At 40.8% G+C, this 7896-nt stretch overlaps 1 long non-coding RNA gene across 1 annotated transcript; it reads left to right on the top strand.

The window, feature by feature from the left end:
- Nucleotides 1-259: 259 nt before the first annotated feature.
- On the top strand, nucleotides 260-5686 carry LOC138100188 (uncharacterized). Its single transcript, XR_011146796.1, has 3 exons — nucleotides 260-394; nucleotides 5435-5514; nucleotides 5602-5686. It is a non-coding gene; the product is annotated as an uncharacterized lncRNA (long non-coding RNA).
- Nucleotides 5687-7896: the final 2210 nt, after the last annotated feature.

The following is a 7896-nucleotide window of genomic DNA, read 5'->3' as shown; positions in this document are numbered from 1 at the left end:
AAAAAGGAAGCACCTAAAGTCAGAAGTGCAATAAGTAAATGAGTACAGAAAAAATAATTCAGTTGCTGCCTTGCTCCTGTTCACCCTTTCTTTTGAAAGCGTAGTGAAACTCCACGCTGCCCTTTCAGATGAAGAACAGAGCGGTCTGTGACTTATGGGCTTTGCTTTACGCAAGGAGGGATTGTTCTCCTAATCCATCAGACAGGTGAACTGCATTGCATTTAGCCAGTAAAAGGTGGATATAGGAGGAAATAGCCCATTAAATTACCATTACCTAGTCCTAGAGGGATATTCCTGAAGAAACATCACAAAGGTGTGAAAGAGCAGCCACGCCTCTCATCAGCTCCTAGTTTTTTGAGATTGGAAAACAGACAGCAGTGGTGCCCGTCTCTGGGTGAGTCATGCGGCTTAGAGCAAGGACTTTGAAAATCTTCTTATCCTTAGAGAGAGACACGTGTGTTACACCTGCTGTGTGTTACGTGCAGGTTGTTTATCAGATGCTGTAGAGGACTTTTCCACAACCGAACCCTCAAAATGCCTCTTGATAGGCAGGGTCGGACCCAAGGGCGGAGGAGAGGCAGCCTGCAGCAAGTCCATCTCCCCTCAGCCATCCCTTTCCTAGACCTGGAAGTAAAGTGGAGTTACCCACTTTCTACTCCTGCTTTTGGTTTTGAGGTGTTTCCAACCGCACCACAGGCTGGGTGAGGCGGTGGGGCTGGTGCACAGCTCAGTGAAGGCTTCAGGTGAGGTGTTGTGTGGGAGCCAGGCTGGCAGCACGGGGACACCTTCCTACCCCACAGATTTTTGGTCCGGGGGTCACCCTGGCCCTCAGACCTGCTCAGCCTCACCTGGGTCCCCTCAGGGACCCCTTAGCTCATTACGCTAGCAGAAGATGAATAAAGCAGTTGCATTGCCTTCTTTTCTATCTGTAGGAAAAAAAACCCAAAAAACTTAACTTGGACTCTGGTTTGGGGACTGGTTTTACAATGAAGAAAATGGGTTTTGCTATAAATCCAGTCTTTACAAAGCAATACAAAATCAGTACTTCATTTCATGCAATACCTGTACATCACATCTCATTATCTTATTTGTGAGCTAAACTATCAGTCACAAGTGTAAGCTAGAGATCAGAAAATATTGCACACATTTGTAAATGATGTAAATATCCAGTTTGCTTGGTGTTTTTTTTAATTGCAAGATTCTTTGTGAATTGTGCTTTTTCCTAATTTAAAATCCTGAAAATTTGTTCAGCTAGATTTGGTATGTTCCTAAGATCCAGATCCAAAAGCACTCAGATGTCTTAACTGAAAATTCCTCTTAACACTTAAGTTGACAATTGTGGATCTTTAAAAACACCTAGCATCTATGCAGCTTTTTTTACTAATCAATTGAAAAGTGATGGAATTTTACCACCCTTCTGCAAGTACACATAGAAGGCACTGCTCAGGTTTTCATCAAGCCTCCCAGCTTGATAAAACAGACACCTTGACAGATACAGACCACTGAAAATCAGCCTAAAAGTGAAATGAAAACAATCATAAAATCGACTTTTTTGACAACTAAAATTTTCAGTCTTAGCCAGGATCAGCTTTTGGATTGCAAATGGTCTCAACATGTATATCAATGTCACTAAGTGGAAAGGGTCACATAAAAACTGGATTTTTTTATTTCCATCAAATTGCATGACAAAACTAGGAAAAGTTAGGTCTCAAGTATTATCCTCTCTGTGTTATGGAATTAGATGGGTTTTAGCAGCAATATTTCAGTCTTAGGTCTTTATAGAATTATGCTAATTTTCACACTGTGAGATCTACAGATTAATATGAATTTTTTTTTCTCATTGACACACTTTCTAAGAAGTTAATACTTTTGTTTGGGTTTGTTTTTGTTTCTTAAACTGATTATTCTAAATTGAAGCTGTTAAGGAAAAATATTCCTTTTCTTTTGAACACACACAAATCCTTACAGAAAGGTTCTTGGCTAAACTGTGGTGTTTCTGGTCCAAGCTAGGAGGAAGAGGGTGGAGGAGGAGGAGGGAATAGAGGAGCGGTGGGAACATTTCTCTTCTTCCTTTCACCATGGGGGAGTGACCCGTGCCCCTCCCAGGATTCTGAGAGCTTTGACTCAAGTCAGGCTTCCCTGGTTTTAAACTTGGCAGGAGTGTGCCCAGATGCTGGATGGTAGCTGGGATAAGAATTAGCTGGGAAGGACTCACTGAGTTACTTCTAATGAAATAATTTTGTACTGTCATTATAGATAATTACACATTGGCATAGGACCTCAGTCTGCTTTCCCGAAACCCCTGGTGAAAGAGCTTTACTCCAGCCTTTTTCAGGCTTTTAAATATGTTTGTGGAAAACTTCCCAAGGTCTTGTATTTTCCTTTGGTTGAAAAACATGTAAGTTTGGACACTTATAAACTATCTGGGGAAGGAAAATATTTCCTATTCAGGTCTTGTAACAAAACAAAAAGAAAAGGAAAATTTTCTATTTTACTTAATTATAAAGGTTGCTAAGAGATAGATACTTCATTCCTTAAAATTGCTTTTTCATGGAACAGTACAAATGTTAGCAGACAAAGCAAGCTAGTCTTGCTGTATTGTAAGGTGCTGCAGAGAACAGTCCAATAAATAGATTGAAAAGAAAAAAATGCTGGGAAATGCTTGCTATGAAATTAATTAAGTATTTAAAAAGGAGGAGCTGATTTCTGTAAAAGCAAGAGGATTTCTGTGAAACCAAGAGTGCTTTTTAATCTTTCATAGTGGTTTAGAGATTCAGTCCTCAAGTGAAGAAGTCCTAGAGGGCAGCTCTAATGTGTTGGTAACCAAAAAACATGGACCAGTGAATAAGAAGGCAGTATCTGCTTTATAAATACGCAGAGACAGGTTCACCTCTATAATGTATTCATCATGAAGCAGTAAAAGCACTTTGGCCCCATGTCTTGAGGAACATTAAAGTGTTACTGTTACTGCAGTGCATTGCCTGTCCTGCTTAGTGTTACTGCACACTCAGTATGTCTTTTGGGCTTGTAATTGTGGTATATTGCAGGCTATTTCTTTATATTTAAATAATCATGGGCCTAATTTTCAGAGTGTCAATATGTCTGGCTGAAATGGAATGAATGGGACCAAACTCCTTTATACTAGCTAAGGAGCTGGTCCTGTGTGCTTAAAAATAGCCTAATGAGGGAAGGACCGATCTACCTAGTGAGAGGTTTTGTGACCTACTTCTGCAGCTCTCCTGCTCTTTTGGGAAAGCTCTGCTGGGCTTCTGGTTCTTCATCTCCTTGGTCTCCCCCAAATCACTCACAAAAGCAAATTCCACGAGAGAGAGAGAGAGAGAGAGAGAGAGAGAGAGAGAGAGAGAGAGAGAGAGAGAGAGCTGCTTCTGCATATATTAATAATACACAGCTCTATAAATGATTAATAAAAGATACCACTGACTTTGAATTATGGTGTAGTAATTCACGCTTAGCTGTTTAGATGGCTCTCAGCCTTCATCCTGGCGGTGCACGAGGCACCCGGGATGAATGATTATCCTGTCCTGCAGACTTGTTTCTAGTTGCTTAAATTGAGCACTGCACATATCGGACAGGCTCATGCAGCTGACTGCAGCCCACCAGAGAGACTTGCCCACCACATGGATGGTCAAAATCAGATTGATTAATTTTTAAAATTGCTTAAAGATGTATCTGTGGGAATGGTGTCAGCCATAGACTGTGAGGGCTTCATCCTTTGACATGCTGGAACCTAGAGCTGGTCCAAAGAAGTGTCTAAACTTGTGATCATATTTAATTTAATCACATGTGCAGACATTCTGGTGAATCCTATGGAGTGCCTAGTACAGAGCTAAGGCCTGCTGCTCCTCTGGTGATGGATATGTTCATGTTCTCATTCTCCAGCTGTTTACTCTGTGGGAAGTCACTGCATTCTCTGCTGTGCCTCTCCAAGTTCTCCATGATGATTATATTTGTGTGAGATCTATCGCTAAAAAGGGAATATTAATTTTTAAAAAGCTTTGCGAAAATGAGATTGTATTTAAAACAAACAAACAAACCCCAAACTGAGAAGCTGGGGGTTAACTGAGAAGCTGGGAGCTGAATAAAAGAAATTGACCATGGGAGACAGAGAACAGGAGCAGAAATACAGCCCTGTCTGGTCACCTGTAGGCAACTCAGCCAATTCTCGTTTACCTCCACTGGTTCACCACATCCCAATGTCAATCAAAACGGATCAGAAAGATCACACCTGAAAAGTGCCAATTTTCCTCTGATAATTACAAAGGGATCCTGAGGTGGCTTGCTTAAGCATAGATGTCTATGCTCCAGAGACCTAAAACTTGGGGAGGCGAGGCTTACGTTTTAAATCCCTGTATTCCCCATTCTCTGTAGCATTGTTAGGCTGCCACTACACAGAAGAGTGAACGGCCACAGTCATCACTAACAACCTGTTCATCAAAAAATATTCGGTGTTAAAATGCTGCAGTGGAGAAGTGACTCTGCTGATGTGGAGCTTGGAGGGGTGTAAAAGCCCCACAGAAACCTTGTCCCTGACTATGGCCTGCAAAGGGGAGGTAGAAAATCTGGTTGGGTTATCCTAGATAGAAGGATGTCATGGTTTAGCCATGACACCAAAGTTATTTAGTTCCACAAGTGAGGCCTCCCTCCTCTTCAGGGGAAAAAATGGGGCCTCAGAAGGAGTTTGGTGCCTTTGTGCTGGTTTCTGAGTGAAACAAACCTTTCAGAGGAAACAATGCTAATAGAGTCATCGCATTGGCACATGAGCCCTGCTAGAGAGAAAGCCTGTTAATCCCCTCTATAGTCTCTCTATTTATACCCTTAGGCTGCACCTAAACTGGCCAAGTACAAGAACAAAAGCTGACTAGAAAAATCACTCCTGTGATTGTTGCTCTCATGAGCTACTATCCCCTTTATTAAGGAGCAGGCTCAGAACAACCTCTCTTAAGGACAATGTTCTGTGAAGAAATGTGATTATCGTGCTGATTTAGGTGAAACTTGGCCCTGTGGCTCGCCTCTCCCTCTGGCCTCCCTGCCCATGCTCTTTACTGTGCTTTTAAGTGGTGGTGCCATCAGCCAAGCTAGAGGAATGCCCCTACCCCAGCCCTGCCCTTTGCTTCTTCGGGAGATCAGTATCTACCTACAAGTTAAGTTTGTCTTCCCAGACATTGGTTTAAGACATTTGGTTATATAAGTTTCACAGTAAAAAGAAAAAAAATCTTGGACTATGCATTTGTGTGTCATCTTAGAGGTGGGATCTTCTAGAGAAGGGCAAGGTCTGGGACTGTTCACCAGATTGCTGGTGTCCTTTCTGGTGTTTCTTTACTTATGATCATTTAAAAATTAATGTATGTAATATTTCATTTGTTTCTTTAGTATATCTAAATCTCATTAATAATTGGGATTATCTTCTCTGCAGTTTTTATTTGAGACTAAAAATCCACACCAGTCTCCTGTTTCACCATGACCAAATGGAGATGTACCTTCTTGACCTGGAAGGTAATATAGCCCAGGTTCTTTTGTGTCAGTCAAATTAAAAGAGGAAAAAGATGTCTCTTCTGATCTTTCTGCAAAATGCATTTCCAGAGGCTTTTGGAGAAGCTCATCCTTCATTGAAGTGCACTTGACTGAGAAGATACTGTGAAAATGTAGAGTGCAAACAACTCCTCCAGTGGTTTTGTTGGAGAAAAAGGAGCAGGAGGGATTCATCACCCTTGGCGATACCAAGTCTTCCTTGGAAAACTGTCTGCATCAAGAATAGTTGTGTTGCACCTAATGTTCCTGCAATTAAAATTGTTAAAAAGGTCAGGTTAGGCTTATTGGTAAGAATTTTACAAATTGTGACTAAATGTAACTTTTCCATTCATGTATTACCAGTATGATTAAGGATAATTCATTCATTAGATAACATGGACTTAAGGGGCCTATGAACTGAATAATGGAGATTCTTGAGGAAAAGTAGTATCTTTTTCAGACTATGTGTTTACAGTTTTCTAACACTTCCAGTGCTGGGCAATCAAAAAATTTATCTACAGTATACCCTGACTTTTCAAGTCACAATCCCATGTAAGGCCAGACAACAGGAATAAATGAAATCAGTGCAAAGAGCCACACATTAATTTGTGGGAATTTTTTTTACTCTATGCAGTATTTGTGAAATGAAATTTAGTTACTCTAAGAATGGTTTAATTATAGATAGGCCAGATGAGACTGTTGGTATTTAAACACAGAGAATGTTTATATTTAAAGAGATGAGATGAAACTCCTGTCACACTGGAAAGATAAAGCAAAAAAAGGATGATAAGATAGAGTGGTATTTAGGCTTATGTCTGAGGCTGACTGGAGCCAGATGTTGGACTTAGATGTGGTGGTGGCTGGATTCTTATGAGCTTTCTGCTGCTGAGAGAACACACCAGAGTGGGGCAGAGGAGATCTGCTCTGATGCTGCTGTGACCATAAGCTACGAAGCACAAGTATAGTCAGTCCTCCTTCTTTGGAAGACCAAGTGAAAACCAGAAGCAACAAGAGAAAGCAAAGATTTGGGAATTTTTGCACATGTGTGACTCATTATGGGATATCTAAGTGGGAAAACTGGGCATTTCTAATTTTTGCAAAAGGCAGACAAATAAGAGGATGTTTATTAGGTCATATGCACAAATCAGGCAATTCTGAAGCTGGAGGGGGGAAAACCTTTCCGCTTCAGAATTGACGTTTGGGCACACTTATGTCTTATTCGTGGGTGAGGAAGAGGGAATTTGGAGACCCTCTTGGGCACCATGCTGAATATAATCTCTTTGGGCTTGGCTATCTGAGCCCACAGATCATTTCTTGCACATTTAATCAGGAATAATCTAGGAAGGTGTTGCACAAAGCTGCTAACACCCAAGTAGGACCTACGGTAGCAAATATGAGAGAAGAACCACTGGGAATGTCCTGACTCACTATTGTAAGAATTTCTTTCTCTATTAATATATCTATTTAAATATTTTGAAAGTTTCTATTTTCCTGAGAATTTAATTGAAGAGGGATATCTGAAAAAGGGAAGTGGTATTCCTGAGCCAGATGTTTGCCAACATTATTAGTGGCTTTTGGAGAAGCCAGTCATGCCAACAAGCTTTGCTCTGTCACAGGTCCTTCAGCATTCTCCTGACCAAGTGTCTTAGTGGATGTTCAGCTTCCTCAGGGGACTTGAATTTTGTCCCCTTCTACTTTCCTTCTGGCCTTGCTGATGCCTTTTGAAGATGCATATTCACAAGTTAAGACATCACATCTGCTCTAGCACAAATGGGGTTTAATATTAATAGTTTTTTACTCAACACTGTAAGTTGTATTTAATCTAAGATCTGTTAAATTTAATACTGATAAATTGAGCACTTTCTTAATGTATGTTCACATTCTGTCTTAGTCTATTATATATGTCCTGTACAGATGGGATGCATTGCATTTATAAACACAAAAATAAAGACAAGAATAATAAAAGCATTTGCAAACCAAGTTACTATTCTGTGAAGCAATGGAACTTTGAGAGGTGCAGTTCATTCCATGGGCTCAGTTGATCTAATACATCATAAACCCTGACAGGGCAGGTCTGATCCCCCAGCTTCAGACTGTATTCCTTCAACACTTGCTCTGGTTCTGGTGGTGTTTGGATCTGTAATGAGCCAGGCTGACTGACTCACTTATCCAGAATAAAATTGAATAGATAAAAATGGGGCAATTTTTTCTCAGGTTAATGAATTGAATCACCTTTACAAAGGGCCTGAGGAGTGCTGTGCATAGTGAAGGTTGATGGAGAGGGAGAATGATGACTTCTGGGTAGTAGAGATCTGTTAGACCCACTCAGCTGCCTCTTCCACCTCCCCAGCCAGGACACCTGCACAT

This window comes from Aphelocoma coerulescens, chromosome 1A (genome assembly GCF_041296385.1).
Source record: "Aphelocoma coerulescens isolate FSJ_1873_10779 chromosome 1A, UR_Acoe_1.0, whole genome shotgun sequence".
Taxonomy (NCBI): domain Eukaryota; kingdom Metazoa; phylum Chordata; class Aves; order Passeriformes; family Corvidae; genus Aphelocoma; species Aphelocoma coerulescens.
This window is presented reverse-complemented; position numbering and strand designations above follow the sequence as displayed.